The sequence below is a fragment of the Canis aureus genome, chromosome 1, assembly GCF_053574225.1.
Source record: "Canis aureus isolate CA01 chromosome 1, VMU_Caureus_v.1.0, whole genome shotgun sequence".
Taxonomy (NCBI): Eukaryota; Metazoa; Chordata; class Mammalia; order Carnivora; family Canidae; genus Canis; species Canis aureus.
Genome location: NC_135611.1, coordinates 21956382 through 21974546, shown reverse-complemented (window position 1 = coordinate 21974546; position 18165 = coordinate 21956382). Strand labels below are relative to the sequence as shown.

At 37.3% G+C, this 18165-nt stretch overlaps 1 non-coding gene across 1 annotated transcript; it reads left to right on the top strand.

Annotated features, from left to right (window-relative positions):
* The first annotated feature begins 10161 nt into the window (after positions 1-10161).
* LOC144289494 (small nucleolar RNA SNORA44) lies at positions 10162-10274 on the top strand. Its single transcript, XR_013357365.1, has one exon. It is a non-coding gene; the product is annotated as a small nucleolar RNA SNORA44 (small nucleolar RNA).
* The last annotated feature ends 7891 nt before the right edge of the window (positions 10275-18165 follow it).

Below are 18165 nucleotides of genomic sequence, written 5' to 3'. Positions count from 1 at the left end.
AATTTAAGAGTCACCCCTGATTCCTCCTTTTCCTTTATTTTCCACTTCCAAGCCATTGGCAAGTCCTGGCAGCGCTACTTCCAAGGATTATTCAGGATCAAATAATTTCACATCAGTTTCATGGGCATCACCCAATCCAAGTCTGAGTCTCCCAACTGAAATACAATACTCTCCTAACTGCTTTCTTTGCTGCACCATTTTTCCCTCTAATGGTTTTTCTCCACAAAGCAGCCACAGTGATGTCTTTCTTCAGACTTATTGAGATATAATTGACATACCACAATGTTTAAGTTGTACAATGTGTTAAATTGATTCATTTCTACATTGCAAAATGATTACCACGACTGTGTTAGCCAACACCTCCATCACATCACATAATTACCAGTTCTTTTTTATGATGTGGACATTCAAGATCTACTCTCTTAACAGCTTTAAGATATATAATACTTTATTGTTAACTATAATCACATGTGCATTAAATACACAGAACTTATTAATCTTTTAACTACACTAAAGTATCTGAAAAAAGAAATAAAGAAAACAATCCCATTAAGAATAGTATCAAAAATAATAAACTACTTAGGAATAAACTTAACCAAGTAGGTAAAAGAGCTATACACTGAAAACTATAATTTTCTGATAAAAGAAGTTGTAGTAGTTACATACACACAAATGGAAAGATAGCCCATGCTCGTGAATCAGAAGAATTAATATTAAAATATCCATACTACTCAAAGCCAACTATAGATTCAGTACAATCCCCACCAAAATTCCAATGGTGTTTTTCACAGAAATATTGAAAACAGCCCTAAAATTTGTATGAAACCACAAAAGATCCTGAATAGTTAAAGCAATCCTAAGAAAGCAAAACAAACCTGGAGGCATCACAGTTCCTGATTTTAAGTTAAACTACAAAGCTATAGTAATAAAAACTGTATGGTGCTGACATAAAAAAAAAGATTAAAAAAAAGATACATAGACCAATAGAAGAGAATCAAGAGCTCAAAAATACCCCTACATAACAACCAAATGTTTGATAAAGGGGCCAAGAATATATAATGGGGAAAAAAACAGTCTCTTCCATAAATGATAGTGGGAAAACTGGACAGCTACATGCAAAATAATGAAACTGGATGCCTTACACCATCCACAAAAATAAACTCAAAATGGATTAAAGATTTGAATGTAAGACCTGAAACCATAAATTGCTAGAGGAAAACATAGGCGGTAAGCTCCTTGACATTCATGTCCACAATAAATTTTTTGGATATGACACCAAAAGTCAAGGCAACAAAAGCAAAAATAAAGGAGTGAGACTACATCAAATTAAAAAACTCCCACACATCAAGGAAACTCTCAATAAAATGAAATGAGAGAAAATACTTACAAGTCCTATATCTAATGAGGGGTTAATATTCAAAATTTATAAAGAAAACAAATGATTCAATAGCAAAAAAAAAAAAGACAATTATAGTAAAAGTGGGCAGAGGAAATGACTAGACATTTTTCCAAAAAAGATATACAAATGGCCAATAGTTACATGATAAGATGCTCCACATCACTAACAGTACAATGATGTTAGAATGGCTAAAGTGACAAGAAATGACAAGTGTTGGCAAGGATATGGAGAGAGGAAAACTTTTTTGTACTATTGGTAGGAATGTAAATTGGTGCACGTACTATGGGAAAAAGCTGCTTAAAAAATTAAAGATAGAACGACTGTGTGATCCATCCATCCCATTTCTGGATATAGAGCAAAAGGAAATAATTATAGTATAACAAAGTGATAACTTCATTCTCATGTTTAACCAAAAATAAAAACAGCTAAATGTCCATCAATGGATAAAGTAGATGTGATGGGTGACAGATGATAGACATAGTATGATAGATAGAGATAGAATGTGTATCACTATCACTCTGTGCGTATACATATTATATATATGTGTGTGTATATATAGAAATGTGTGTGTATGTGTATATATATGAATATTGTTTGGCCATTAGCCATACCATGGATGGACCCTGCGGGCATTATGGTAAGGGAAACTAGATAGAGAAAAACACTATATGATATCACTCGTAAGTGGAATCTTTAAAAAAGCCAATCTTGTAGAAATAAATAATAGAATAATGGTTACCAGGGGCTGGGGGGTGAGGAAAATGGTGATATCTTGGCCAGAGGGCACAATGATCTCTTAAATGTACATCAGATCTGGCATTCTGCTGCTTTAAACCTGCCCATGGCCTCTGCGAGTCTATCAGTTTGGAATCCTGCTGTCCCAGGGTCTTGAATACAGAGTGGATCATCAGAGATTTCTATTCTTCCAGCTACTTGGCTCCCAGTAGGCTTATTGTCATGGAGGGAAAAAAAAATAACCCTTGAAAAATATTCATTGGATAATCTGGATACTCTCTAGACATGTTAATACTAAACTTTCTGATAATCCCTTCTATTACGGAATGTTACTTTCTGAAACAAGAAGGAAACAGGGTTGAGACAGGACTAGGTAATGTTGTCATAAGTTATTAGTACATCTCCTCATCTCCTAAAATCTCTACTTCTGAAACCATAATTTAAATAGAATAATTGGAGGGCCATAGTAATTGAAGGAACATAGTTTTAATACAGCAATTTAGGAGGACTGCTAACAAAAGGGGTGTGGGTGTGTATGTGTGGTTATAGACTGGGAGAAATCATTCTCTCTCCTTCCACCCCTACTTTCTCTCTCTCTTTCTCTCTCCCTTTTTTTTTTCTGTACACACACATGCACAAATATATAAACTTTGATATGTTTTCAAATATACCTGTCTTGAAATAACCTTTCTAAAGATGGCTTTCAAAGGGTTATTCATTGTGAAGCTAACATTGTTTTTCTTTCCAATCCTAAAATGATTTGTCACTCTGCTTCTGGTGCCTCATTTGATTTCATCACTGGGGAAATTAATGGAATGACTGTTTACAATTCTGCATGACATTGTCTTTGTGTCCTATGGTTCTAGAAAGCAGTTTGGCAGCACACTCAGTGGATTGATCTTATGTTTTGAGCAGCAGATTCTACTGCTGTTTGACTATTTATGAATAGCAGAAATAAGGATTACTTAACATAACCTCATAGTACTTCCTTATTTATCCCTGAAGGATTTGCCTTACAAACAGCCAACAAGCTCAAATGCTGCAATGAGCTTTAGAAAGCATGAAAATGGCTTCATATGCACAACACGTATGTTGTATCCCTTTGAACCTTATATAGATTATACTTGAGCATCATCACCCATATAATTTTCCTATTTCAGGATTGGATATTTTATGCCCCAACTCCTTGGTGAGAAATGTTCTATTTTTAAAGGTCAAATGTAAAATCTCTCACCTTGATAGCTGCCCTTACAAGCTCAGAATTGTACTTTCTATAATGGGTAGGGGAAAATATATATAGCCTTTCTATATAAGTGCTTTGAAAGACCTCTCTAATTTTTCTCTTAAACTTCCCATCTACCTATCACAAATAATAATAGCTAAGAATGACAAGAATTTTAACATGTGAAGAGAGCTTTGTCACACAGTTCTTCCAATAAACTCTTCCTAGATGATAAAGCTGAGATTTAAATCCACATCAATTTATTATAAGCCCCATGCTCTCCGCATTGGGGTTTGTTTATATAAAAGGGTATAAATTAAGGTCAACCTTTCTAACTTAGTAAAGTGGATGATATGAAAGTACAAGAAAGGTAAGAGTCTAAATATCAGAATATTCTACTCAAAACTGAAGTATTCAGGGTATGAATTCTTAATCTGTAGAAACTTTAAAAGCCTGTCATTCAAAGCAATAAAGTTTTCCATATTCTAAAGTACAAATTTCTTTGAGACTTGCTGTGAGTTTGTTCTAAGCCAGCTCTCTGGAAGTATGGATTATTTATCCAAGCAACTGTTCTTGGAGTAAACACTGCAGGCACCATTAATCTGAATGAAGATGTTTTAGGGCCACCACTTGATACATGAGTCAGCATAAATGATGGTTTTAGAAACTTTTGGTGGGGGGGATTTTTTTTTTTTTTTTTGAGGAGAGGATAGGCTGGGAAAATAACCATTTGCCTTTCTTTGAAAATGAGAAATTAACAGGAAAAAATATTTTTTCTCAAATAAATGTAGACGACACTGCATATTTGAACTGATGCCAGATCTTGAGGCAATAGAAGCAGGATTTTTATTAGGTTTTGAGAATTTGCAAGAGACAGAATATAGAGCAGAAAGCCATCATTTATTGATGCTGCCAAAAATACCACAAAGTAATGACCACAATTAACATTATCATGGCAATTTAGAACTTACAAAGTTTTCTTCTTTAACCAAATTTGTTTCATTGGATAATGTGAGTTAGGAATTATATCCACTTCTATGTATTACAACCTACCAATTCTGAGAGAGGTTTGGTGAGAAGTAGAGATAGTCCTGCAGTCCAGAGCTTCTGATTCTGGCTCTTTCTTGCCGGCCACTGAACATAGCTATTGCTCCCAAATATTCAAACAAACTGAAAGAGGTAAATACTTTTTGGCTCTCAATTCTTGAAAGTCTCCAATATGTCCTGACATTTCTACATCCCACCAATTTGTTCAGTGACCTCTTTGATAGGCTGTGTTATTTCTTCAAGCAATGTTCACTTGGTGTGGATCAAATGCATGTTCAGGAGCAGTGAGGAGGAGACATAATGGTTCTATTTTTTTTTTCAGACATTTCCCCCTTCTTTATCCAGCCTACTATGGAGGGATCTGAAAATGCAGCTCTGGGAAAGACTGCTTCATGTCTGTTTCTAAAAGTATCAGAGAAATATGCAAAAATGAAAAAAAATTAAAGTCCTAGGTTTGAGTAAATTTAAGCAAAGTATACATATTTCAGTTCTTCATTTGTACCTTATTCAGATAATGGTTTCATCAAATGTAAGAGTATCTGTGAAAATACACTATAAACTTGGAAGTGTTGACAATGGCCACTACTACCACCCCCACTCACAATGTCTCACTATATACTACAAAGATAGTTAACAAGTGTCATCTTGCCAGCCAGTTCCCATAGCTCAGGAGTGGCTTCCTGGGGCTCTGTGCTGAGAAAGACCCTGAGTCTGCACCCAAGCATTGAGGGAAAATACAGTAATATCTAGTATCTCTTATGTGAAGACATTATGAATGGAGAATGGTCCCATAGGTGTCAGACTCTGGCCATCTCAGGGATAAAAAGATGATGAGGCTGGCCTCTTAGTTTGTGATACTAGCTAAAATGTCAATAATGGCTCAAAGATCTATTGCATTTCACAAGAATTACAGCCCTTGCCACCTTGTGACCCAGAATATAAACACAATTTTAAAAAATAAATAAATAAAATGTTGATGAACTAGAATAAATGACCTGGAAAACATTTTTAAATGAGCTTTATCCCAATCCAAAGTCTTCTTCCAACAACCTTTTAAATTTTCAAGGTTAAGGTTTTCAAGTAAATCAAGTAAGAATGAAATGAAGGGATCATTTTTGCTTTGGTAACCATCCTTACTTAATCTTCTATTCCCAAAATTGAACTCTAATAAAGCTTATTCACATACTTATTTTTTTTAAAAAATCCCCAGGCTAAAGGAATCAAAATGGCATTAGAAGTGCTTATTCTTCCTAACTCTCATTACTCAGCAAATAGATAGGTTTGCCGATGGCATGGTTAGCAAGAAGGAGGGCCTGATGAAATTATGGGTGCAATACAAGACCCACTCCCAAATCTTCAAATTCACCACTCTTATTAACAACACATTCAATGAGGAAAATATGAGAACAACAGAGGAATCCTACTGTACCCCAGAGTTATGGCCTGCCTCTGCAAGAAAGTAAGTCAAGGAATTAATTCACTACTGAGGTGAAAAACTTGATGATTTTTTTCTTCCTCTTTTGCTCCCTTACTATCCTTTGCTGTCCAAAAGACCTTTTATAAGGTTTATGAATAGTTGTCAGATTTTAAGCTGTACTCTTATAGTAGAAAATTAAATTGCAAAACAACCTTCCCCTCTGTCACCACTGCAAGTGCTTGAAATCTGTTCTTACAAAAGGATATCCTTTTAAATATGTTATCCTCCAATGTGACTTATTGCAAGTAATTTCTCTAGTGGGAAAAGCCACATATCAGTTTCTTTCCCTGCCTTTGGAAATGTCTTTTCTAATAGAGATGCTTGAAATGACCTTGGTGTCAAGTAGCACCTGCTGGCCGATTAAAATTACCTTTGACCTAGATCTCAGGCAAAGGAAGATGCAATGAGCTTGAATTGATTTCCAAGGTAACAATATACTTTCCAGAGACTTGAGCAAATGTGTTTGTGGAAGATCTAAAGGAGCCACTCAATTCAGCCCAAGTTCAAACGTATGTTCATCTTATACTACCATGCTCTGGCTTTTCCTTTGAAAATATGAACCAAAGTTCAGTTCCTATGCAAACTAATTGTAAATATTCATGATTGCCAAAATTCTCAACCAACCCCATCTTGAAGTATGAAGTCAGGTAGAAATAGGAATCTTCACAAATACTGACATGATTGGGCGACTTATTTTTAATCAACAGAATGAGAATATTTCTCCCTTGCTGACCAAAGTCATTGATTGCATCAATCAAACTTTTCATACAGATGTATAAAAATTGCAAATAAGCTTCCTCAAGAATTTACAATGGAGGTGGGGAGAGAAGTCTAATATGCATGAAACAATTAGGGGATAATATGAGTCAATATAATTAAGTATACTCAGAAGACAACTTTATAGGGAATGGGAAGAGTGGAATACAAAGTATCAAAGTCTTCATGGAGGTAGTTGGGAGAGATGCTACATATAGAAAGATTATTAAGATTTGGATAAGTATCCTTGGTGTTGAGTTTAAGGAGTTCTTTTTTTTTTTCTTTTTTTTTCTTTTATTTATTTATGATAGTCACAGAGAGAGAGAGAGAGAGAGAGTGAGGCAGAGACACAAGCAGAGGGAGAAGCAGGCTCCATGCACCGGGAGCCCAACGTGGGATTCGATCCCGGGTCTCCAGGATTGCACCCTGGGCCAAAGGCAGGCACCAAACTGCTGCACCACCCAGGGATCCCTAAGGAGTTCTTTATAGATCTTGGAAACTAGCCCTTTATCTTCTCCCATTCTGTAGGTTGTCTTGTAGTTTTGTTGACTGTATCCTTTGCTGTGCAAAAGCTTCTTATCTTGATGAAGTCCCAATAGTTCATTTTTGCTTTTGTTTCCTTTGCCTTCGTGGATGTATCTTGCAAGAAGTTACTGTGGCCAAGTTCAAAAAGGGCGTTGCCTGTGTTCTCCTCTAGGATTTTGATGGAATCTTGTCTCACATTTAGATCTTTCATCCATTTTGAGTTTATCTTTGCATATGGTGAAAGAGGGTGGTCTAGTTTCATTCTTCTGCATGTGGATGTCCAATTTGCCCAGCACCATTTATTAAAGAGACTGTCTTTCTTCCAATGGATAGTCTGTCCTCCTTTATCGAATATGAGTTGACCATAAAGTTCCAATCATGAAATGGGCAAAAGACATGAAGAGAAATCTCACAGAGGAAGACATAGACATGGCCAACATGCACATGAGAAAATGCTCTGCATCACTTGCCATCAGGGAAATACAAATCAAAACCACAATGAGATACCACCTCACCCCAGTGAGAATGGGGAAAATTAACAAGGCAGGAAACCACAAATGTTGGAGAGGATGTGGAGAAAGGGGAGCCCTCCTGCACTGTTGGTGAGAATGTGAACTGGAGCAGCCACTCTGGAAAACTGTGTGGAGGTTCCTCAAAGAGTTAAAAATAGACCTGCCCTACGACCCAGCAATTGCACTGTTGGGGATTTACCCCAAATATTCAGATGCAATGAAATGCCAGGACACCTGCACCCCGATGTTTCTAGCAGCAATGTCCACAATAACCAAACTGTGGAAGGAGCCTCGGTGTCCATCAAAAGATGAATGGATAAAGAAGATGTGGTCTATGTACACAATGGAATATTCCTCAGCCATTAGAAACGACAGGTACCCACCATTTGCTTCAACGTGGATGGAACTGGAAGGTATTATGCTGAGTGAAGTAAGTCATTTGGAGAAGGACAAACAGTGTATGTTCTTATTCATTTGGGGAATATAAATAATAGTGAAAGGGAATATAAGGGAAGGGAGAATAAATGTGTGGGAAATATCAGAAAGGGAGACAGAACATAAAGACTCCTAACTCTGGGAAACGAACTAGGGGTGATGGAAGGGGAGGAGGGTGGTGGGTGGGGGTGACTGAGTGACGGGCACTGAGGGGGGCACTTGACGGGATGAGCACTGGGTGTTATTCTGTATGTTGGTAAGTTGAACACCAATAAAAAATTAATTTATTAAAAAAAAATATTTGAATAAGTAGAAGGGCAAGGAAAAAGGGAGATGAGGGACAATTTTGCTGAGGTTACTACCAAAGCTTAATGTTTTCAAGTTGTATTTTATTAATCCTAAGACAATCAAACTCCTAAGATCTTATTTTACATTTTAACGTCTCAGAAACTAGGATGCAAATTCCAATCAATGACATGTCATAGTCTAACTGGCATTGATTTTCTATCATGACGGCCATCAGTGGTTTGTCCTTTGGTTGATAATATCTTATTTCCAAAGATACAAAGAATGTATAAACATCTTATAGCCTAAATCCCAGAAGCAGTGAAGATTGAACTGATCTTTTGAAAAACACTGTAAGGCTACATGATCCTGGTTTCTGATTTATTTTTCTTTGATCCCACTATATTCAAATCTGATTCAGTGCCTATAACAAGGAGGAGTGTGCTTGTTATTAGCTCATTGCCTCCCAGTTCCAAATCCACCTTCATTGCCTGCTTGTGATACTGAAACATTTCTCCCTTGCCAGTTGGCACAATGTTGATTTTGTCCATAGAGGACAGATGAGGGACCCTGGAGGAGGAAGGTTGTCTCTTCCTTGATTCTGGAGTGTTCATTTTTCTTGTTCCAGTTGCCCTGGGCTGGCAGTAAGGATACCCAGTGAAATTCATTCCTAATGAGTTTCCTGTAGGCAGCTACCTGCAGGCGAGTATTTTACAGGTTGCCCAGCTGGCTCACCAAAGTGAATTCTGGAGGAGCCCAGGTGGTTTCATAGTCTTTTCCTGGTGATGGCATCCCAGTAAATTCGATACCATCCTCCTACCCCTGGGAAGCTTCCTAGTGAGTATCGTTGACACCCAGCAGTTTTCTTCTTTAGAATTAAAATGGATCCTGTACACCAATAGGGAGAACTTGATAGCCTTCTCAATCAATTTTCTCAGTTAAAGCCCACTAGTGAGAGCAAATTTAAGTGTGTGTTTGGGTTGGGGCTGGGGCTGTGGGATAAGGAGTAGAAGAATGAGTTGACTGGGAAAAGCAAGAAGTTGATAAAGGGATATATATGCTTGATTGTCAAAGTGTTTCTAATGATCTCAAAACAACTAGAAAGCCCTTCTGACTTCTATGTTCAGAGCACTGTCTTTCAATCCTGATCCTACACAGAAGCCACCCTAATGCATTCAGATACAACATAAAATATCCTTCCACCAATAGCAATTTTTTTCAGCATGCCAGGAAACATTTAGATGTTTCAAAAAAGATATTTAACACTGGAGAAATAAAACAGTTGCCTAACAGTTGATGTTTTAGTATCTCATACATACTTTCTAACTATTTGGGTGCAATGCTTCTTTGTACATCTTGGCATTTTGAAAGTTGTATTGTTTTAACATTGAGAAAATACAATAAATATGAGTAAGAAGTGAAATGGTTTTCTTTTCCAACTCAAAAGTACAATGAGCAGATTCATGCTTTAAAGAGAAAAAAGGGTTAGCACAGCTAAATTACTATCCAAACTTCATTTTAGAAAATAATTTTCCTTCACATTTAGATTTTAACTTTCCCCTATATTTGCAGATTCGAATATAAGATGGCTAAACTTCAGCTGAAGCACATTATAAGGCATTCTCAAATATTAGGTTACTTTTATAAAACAGCCCCTTTCTTATTTATCACTTTAAAAAATAGTGTACAAATTAAGTGTAAAGCTCCTTAAAATTCTAAACTTCTCCCTGAACATGAATACTCTTTATCTTAAAAATAAAATTCTATTCAGCATGTTTCCAAGAGCTGTGGCCATTCATGGCCAAGCTAGAGCATCCTAAAGAGACTTTGACAGAACAGGTCAGCATAATATCTGCAACTTCCACTCACCTGCCTATAACAGCTCAGGACATGGGCTCGAAGTCACCTTCTTGAGTCCAGGTGTTTCCACAAACTTCCATGTAGATGGGTGTATTAGATCAACTTTTTGGTATAGACCAAAAAAATAAAATAAAATAAAATAAAATTCTATTTTACTCACATTTTCCTTCTTCAAATGAATAGTTGACTTAGTCATGAATTGCCTTGTGTCTGATACTTTTTTTTTTATTTCCTGAATGAATTCTTTTTGTAAATGGAACTTATGTCAGGATACCATCTCTGGCCCTTTCATAACTTTATTCTCTTTTCATTCCCTTTATTTCTTAAAGCCAAAGATAGAAGAACTCAAGAAAAGACATAGGAGTTTGAGCAAAAGGTTTGTTTATATTGAACAAGAAGGTTACTCTAAAGATAAACTCAGGATGGTTATTTTATCCATTTATCCTGAAATGGGGCCATTTTCAGCCCAGAGCCAAGGACAGGAGCAGAGGCTCTAACTCTAATTTTATTGTGTTCAATGTGTTTTGGATGAACTAAAACAGCAAAATATAGGTTAATCTTCCCCAGCTGGAGGTAACTGGAGAAATGAGTCAAAATCCAGAAATTCATCTCATACACACACACCACACACTCCACTTTGTGCATATATTCATAAGATTACTCATATGTAATTCCATTTAGACCTGTACTATATTATCAATCCTGCCAACACTGTAATATAGACATTCCAATGCTCTAAAAAAAAAAAAAAAGCATATGAAGACATAACATCCTCTTCCACTGCTTTCCCAAGAACAATGCCAGTTATTCTCTGAATTTGAGATATGCAAAGGATACACTCTACCATCTGCTGCACTTGTTAATGAATGTGTGGCATCAACAGAACATAACAATGGGAAAGATTCTTGCAGAACTCCTAATTCCTCCATGAAAGCTGAAAAATTAAAGGTAAAGGGGAGTGGATGACATTCCAGAGGTCTCCTAGTAAGTTAGTGGCAGAGTAAGAAGCAGAATGTCTCTAGTCCTGAGCTTTTTTTGTAGCACAAAGTACCTTTGCTAACTAGCATTTAGTTGAAACTAAAGCCATGCTTTAAAAAAAATTAAATTAAATTAAAAAATAAAACAATGCTCTATCTTCCTTAAGTAATGTTAATATCATCCCAGGATTTCCTCCTACCTTATTAAGATAATTCTCTTAAATTATCTAAATTATTATTAAGATAATACTCAAAAAATATTTTGTCAAACTAGTTAGACAGATTTCCTTATCACCAAAAAGAAAACGATGAGGGGTGCCTGGGTAGCTCAGTGGTTGAGTATCTGCCTTTGACTCAATTTATTGATCCTGGGGTCCTGGGATTGAGCTCCGCATCAGGCTCCCCGCAGGGAGCCTGCTTCTCCCTCTGTCTCTCGGTGTCTCTCATGAATAAATAAATAAAATCTTTTTTTAAAAAATAAGGAAATGATGAGGTGTGCTAATATTTGTCAGCTGATGAGGAGGAAAGATGAAATGTGGTCAATGACTTCGGATGGTAAAAAATATGAGCAAGTTTGAGATTACAGATGCAGAGTTTCTGGAAAATCCCAGGACATCACTTCTGAATGTTTGTCTTTTGAAGCAGAAATCCCACTATTAATGTCTCCTTTGAGATGTCTAGTCCATGCCACAGTCAGAATACTTTCTTATGGGCAGACAGATTCACAGGAATCAGGAGGGTCATGAGATAGCACCAAGCGTTACAGCCCTGCACCCTTGAGCAATTGAAAAAGGATATATATTATCTGCACACAAATATAATTAACTAAAATAAGGCAGCAGAATGGGGTCATGTCCTAAGTACATTTCACTTCCAGATGTCGTTAGAAAGGCCCTCCTTCTCCCCTCAGCCCTATCTCCCCACAACACACAAAGAGACACTACACACACACTATCTCATTTAATATTCACAGTAACAAACAAATCTTTAACATTTATTAATGTTAGAGAGACTGAACAATCTAACGAATTGAATACACCCATGAAGCAAGTAGGAACACTTCAGAATTCTCCACTGATACCCAATTCACTATAACGATCTTAAAGCACATTTGTTGGCACACCCAAACTTCTGTTATGGACTCTTCTTTAGTTCATCTTTTAGTCTAGGTCAGGGTGTGTCAAATGTTAGTACACGTAAGAATTACTTGCTATAGGGGCACCTAGGTGGCTCCAGTGGTTGAGCATCTGCCTTCGGCTCAGGTCATGGTCCTGGGGTCCTGGATCAAGTCCCCACTGGGCTCCCTACAAGGAGACTGCTTCTCCCTCTACCTGTCTTTGCCTCTCTCTCTCTGTGTCTCTCATGAATAAATACATAAAATATTTTTTTAAAAAGAGAATTACTTGTTATAAACTTTAAAATTAATTATAAATATAAAACTATGTATACTATAGCTTATAGAAAAATTTGAGATTTTCAAGGGCAATTTTGACCACCTGTAATTTTTGCTTTACACTTTAGACATTAAAATCTCTGTTCCACGTAAAAGGCAACTCCATCACCTGGGCAGGTAGAGTCAGAGCTGGAAATGTGAAGCCATGACACAAGAGCCTTACCATCCAGATTGAGGTGTTCACGTTTTATCCATAATGTTGGGGGAATCATGGAGACTGTTGAGCAAGCAAGTGACACAGCAAAAAAATGTGTTTAATAAAATTAGTCTGGTCACTTTGAAAGAGATGTACTTGACAAGTGGAGTTGAGGGGGAGGCTGGAAGAAGGGTTACCAGTGTGCAGATCATTTCTGGGCATGAGATAAAGAGGCCCTAAATGGGGACAGTTGTAGAAATGCAAAAGAAGCAAGAAGCATTGCAAAGGAAGATCCTGATATCTGACTGGATGTGAAGGGAAATACTAATAATGTAGCATAGTTATTAAAACCCAAGACTTTTCCATTTTACAGATCAGGATTAAATTCTAATTTCCACCACCATCTAGCTGTATGATCACAAGCTTTTAAACTCCCTCTGCTGATTCACTTTATGCATCGACATCACCAGGCCATAGGCTGTCCAAACATCTGGGTTATCTGTGAGAATATCCCTGGATGAGATTAATATTTGATATCTATAGAGTCAGAAAAGAGATCGTTCTCCTTAATGTAGGTGCATCTCATCCAGTCAATTGAAAGCCTGAATAGAACTAAAAGGCCAAGTAAGAGTGAACTCCTCCTGCCTGAGAGCCTTGAGCTGGAACATTGTTTTTCCCCTTGGCCTTCAGATTTGAAATGTAAATCAGCTCTTCTTAGGTCTTGAGCCTGCTAGTTTTGAAACTAGAACTACACATCAGCTCTCCTGGGTCTCCAGCTTGCCAGCTGCAGATCTTGGGACTTCTCAGTCTCCGTAGTCACATGCACCTATTCCTTATAATAAATATATTTATATTTATATATATAAATATATTTAATAATTATATATAATATATAACTGGATCTATTTCTCTAGAGAATCTTGGCCAATACAATCACTAAGCTGCATTTTCTCTATATGTGCAACGGGCTCTATAAATTTACTCACAGTGATAATACAAGGATTAAAATGAAATAAGGTTAGGGCACCTGGGTGATGCAGCCAGTTGAGTGTCTGGCTCTCAGTTTTGGCTCAGGTCATGATCTCAGAGTTGTGAGATTGAGCCCATCATTAGGCTCCAGACTGAGCACAGAATCTCCTTGAGTTTCTCTCCACCCCCCATCCCCCGCTTTCTCTCTGAAATAAATAAAAAAATCTTTTAAAAAATGAAGTGAGGTAGGTTTGTGTGGCATTAAAAAAAATGTTAATGGTGAAAACAGAGCTTTTGAAAAATTAAGCTTGTTGAAGTGATATAGAGTTACTTTAATCTATAGGTTTCTTTTGCAGTAAACAACTGCTAAGAGTATGTGGGGTTTAGGTGAGAGAGGAGTGAGCCAGATGTGTGACAAGCATTTCCATGAACCCATGAGTGTGTGTTGAGCTGAGCAGGTTAATAGGGTCTTCAAAATATTTACAGAAGAATAGGAGTAAATAGCTTATGATTATGTAGTTACACTACAAAACTAATCATGGGTGAATCCTGAAGCTGCTGGAAGGTGTATCACAGCCTAACGGTTACCTCAGCTCCAGAGAGTAGCTGCAGTGCCCCACCTACTGCCAAGGATGGACTTGAGATCAAAATACAAAACTCCGTTCCAAGCATACTTTTGTGCTCACTGAAGCCTCCTTTTCTTTCCTGCACAACTCCAGCTTGAAAGACTTTCTCTCTGTGAAATTCCCTAGTGAGGAACAGAAAGCTCTTGCTGCTTTACTTACTTGGTACTCAGGGAGACATGATGAACTGCCTCAGATCCATCCTTCCCTTGGGATTTCCCATTGTCTTTGGGCATCACCTCTCTGTTTTTACTCTGTAATGACACTGGGGACTTCTAATCCCCAGGTTCTACACAAGGGATTCTCCATTATTCTCAGATTTCTACAATATATCTAGGGAGTCTTCTCATGCTCCTCCCCAAAGACTTGGCTGATGGATAGACTCAGGCTCCCTACATCAGGGATATGCACCCTATTCAGACCGTTGCTCTCACTACCATGCCTCCTCCCCTCCTCATCCCCTGGAGTCCTTATCAAGTCAAGGATGAGGAAAAGTATAAGTTTCACCAATATTATTTCTTCCTGATGCTGGTACTACACACATATCACAAATTTTCTGAATTGATTCCTCTGGGGCTTTGACTTTGACCTTCTAAACCAAGCTTTTAAAAATGACAAAGTGCAGGGTACCTGGGTGGCACAGACAGTTAAGCATCCAACTCTTGGTTTCAGCCCAGGTTGTGATCTCAGGGTCTCAAGATCAAGTCCTATATCGGGCTCGGCAGTCCACACACAGTCTGCTTGAGATTCTCTCTCCCTCTCCCTCTGTCCCTCCCACTCAGGCTCTCTCTATATATAAAATAAAATAAATAAATCTTAAAAAAAGTTTACAAAGTTTTCTTAAGATACCCAACCTGTACAAATCAGATGCTTCAGCACTCGAGACCATTTCCTTGGCCTTAAAATACTAGTGTTGAGCATTTTCTTGCTTCTCATACCTTGTATTTTCTATAATAGCATTTTGCTGAGGATGGTGGCTCTCCCTGCTAACTTGATCAGAGTACAAATAACACAAAGAGCAGGAAAACATGAAGTTTAATATCAAAATATCATTCTGCCACAAGTAAAACACAGAGGATGTTTATCTTCAGGGCCCTGAACCACAACTTTCTTATTTGTCCTACTTGCTCCTCATCTCCTTTGCCAAGTGCCATGTACCTTCATGATCTTGCCTTCTACCAAAAACATCTTTAGAGCAAGATCCTGCTACCTTAGTTCACCTTTAAGTGCAAGAGGCTGAAAAGGCACTAATACTTCCAACGTGATTAGCATTTTAATAGTAACCAAACACTTGAGCTCTAAATAAAGCCCAAATCTGCAGTAATATCATTTTCAGCATCAGTTAGCTCATGAATAGACATATTTTAGATCAAAGAGTCTTCTCAGAATTCTAAAATTATACCAATAAGCAATTGCTTCTCCACCAGACATGCCCCCCTGGACAAGATTATTTCAAGTCCTGTTTTTAAATGACATATATGAACAAAAGTTGTATGTAGCACACTTAAACAGTGCTAAACTGAACTCCTAGTTAAAATATCAGAAATTAAAGTACAATTGTGAATCATATGGTATTACACTGGAAGAGAAGTCACTACACCAAACCTGCCAGGAGGTCGGTTTAATCTAAAGGCTTTTTTAAAACAACCATTAAAGGAACACCTGGGTGGCTCAGTGGTTGAACATCTGCCTTTGGCTCAGGTCATGGTCCTGGGGTCCTGGGATCAAGTCCCAGATAGAGCTCCCTGCATGGAGCCTGCTTCTCCCTCTGCCTGTGTCTCTGTCTGTCTGTCTCTCTCTCTCTGTCTCATGAATAAATAAAATCTTAAAAAAAAAAAAAAAAACAACCCTTAAAATATACAGATATTTTGTGGCTGGGAAAGATTTCAAGAAGCTACAAAATAACTGGCCTATAATATAATACCATGTTGGTAAATTGGAGAAATGGTCTGAAATCAATACAAGGAAGGTCAGATAAGAAAGAATATGGAAAAAAAGAAAGAATACGGAATACAGCAAAGATACAAAATGAACAATCATATGAAACATTTAAGCTACATAACAGTCAAAGGAATAATGATTCATTCAGACTGCAGTGAGTGTAGATCAGTCTGGAATGTTGCCTTCCTCTCATCTTTAAAAGGCAAATGCCTTTGATAAGTAGTACAGATGGAAATATTACAGGCTCCACACACATAATAATTTTTTAGGTATTATATACACTGTTTCCAAAACAATGTCCAAAAGAGAAATGAAAAGGACTCTAAGAATGAAAGGCATTCAGGGTAGAGAGAGCAAAAAGAATTTTTTAAGTATTTGAACTGAAAACCTCTGAAGCAAGAAAGTTTAATAAGGGTTGAGTTTCTCCTCCTCTGGGAACAGTGAATGGGGACCGATATAACTCTTCTAGAAAGCACAGACTGCCATCATTAAAAAAGAAGAAGGGATGAGGGTATGAACGAGTCAGAATTCGGAGAGGGATTTTCTTAAGTAATGTGATGAGAGAGATTATAGGTCTTAAACTTTAGATTAATGAAATGTTAAGCCAGTGAATAATTCAGCAACATACGACCCTATTGAACAAGTAGAAAAAGACAATAAATAAAATTGATATTCTAGTATAGTATAACCCTTTTGGAGCATTAATAAAAATTACGCTTTGTGGGGGGAGAGGAATATGGGAGTTGCTGTTGAAAGGATATAAAGTTTCCACCATGCGAGATGAGTACATTCTAGAGATCTCCTGTATAATAACATCCTGCCTATAGTTAACAATACTGTATTGTGCACTTAAAAGTTTGTCAAGAGGGTAAATCTCATGTTAAGTGTTCTTACCGTTTAAAAAATTACACTCATTATGGCAGTGTGGAGAAATAAAACAGGCAATTTTTAAACATCAATTAACTAATTAAATCCAGCAAACTTCTTCCCACTCTCAAATCACATTCATGAAAAGCAATAAACATAGGGGATATTACTTCCAAAAGTTGACAAATGCTGTTTTTTGAATATTATTGAGGGTCCAATCCCATGATGATGAGATTACTAAAATAATATTAATGATATAGCACTACCTTACCTTTGTGTGTTGCTTCAGCATTATCAAATGTCTATCATTTTGGCTTTATCCAGGTTCCTCTAACTATTAATTGCCACAGACTCCTTGTTCTCCTAAACTCTAGCCTTTGCTCCTTATTGATGACACTCTGTGACCATAGCTACCAATGAGTTTAATCAGCTTTGGTTGATGCCAATGTATCACACAAGCTCTGCTGGTAATTTCAAGACTGTTTCTCAAACTAAGCTGTGCAATGACGTGAAAAAAAATGCTAATTATGTTCCAAGGGATGCCACAAGTTTTCAAAACAAAATTATTAATCTTAATTTTCAAAATGAACCATATGCTACTTTCAGGCCTGCTGTCGTAGGGTAAAGAATAAACAGGCGTGGCGGTAACGTGAACGTATGAAAGGGCATCGGGATCACTAAGCAACAGAACATCACGGTTCCATGGAGGAGCACTTCTATCAAGAAGAGACTTTTAGACAGAACTAAAAAATGATAAGTTTAAAATAGTGTGTCAAGGGTGTTAGAGGTGAGGCAAGCAGGGAATGGGCTAAATGGGTGGTGAGGATGAAGGAGGGCACTTCTTGTGAGGAGCACCAGGTGTTGTAGGTAAGTGATGAATCACTAAATTCCACTCCTGAAACCAATATTACGCTATATGCTAACTAAGTAGAATTTAAATAAAAAC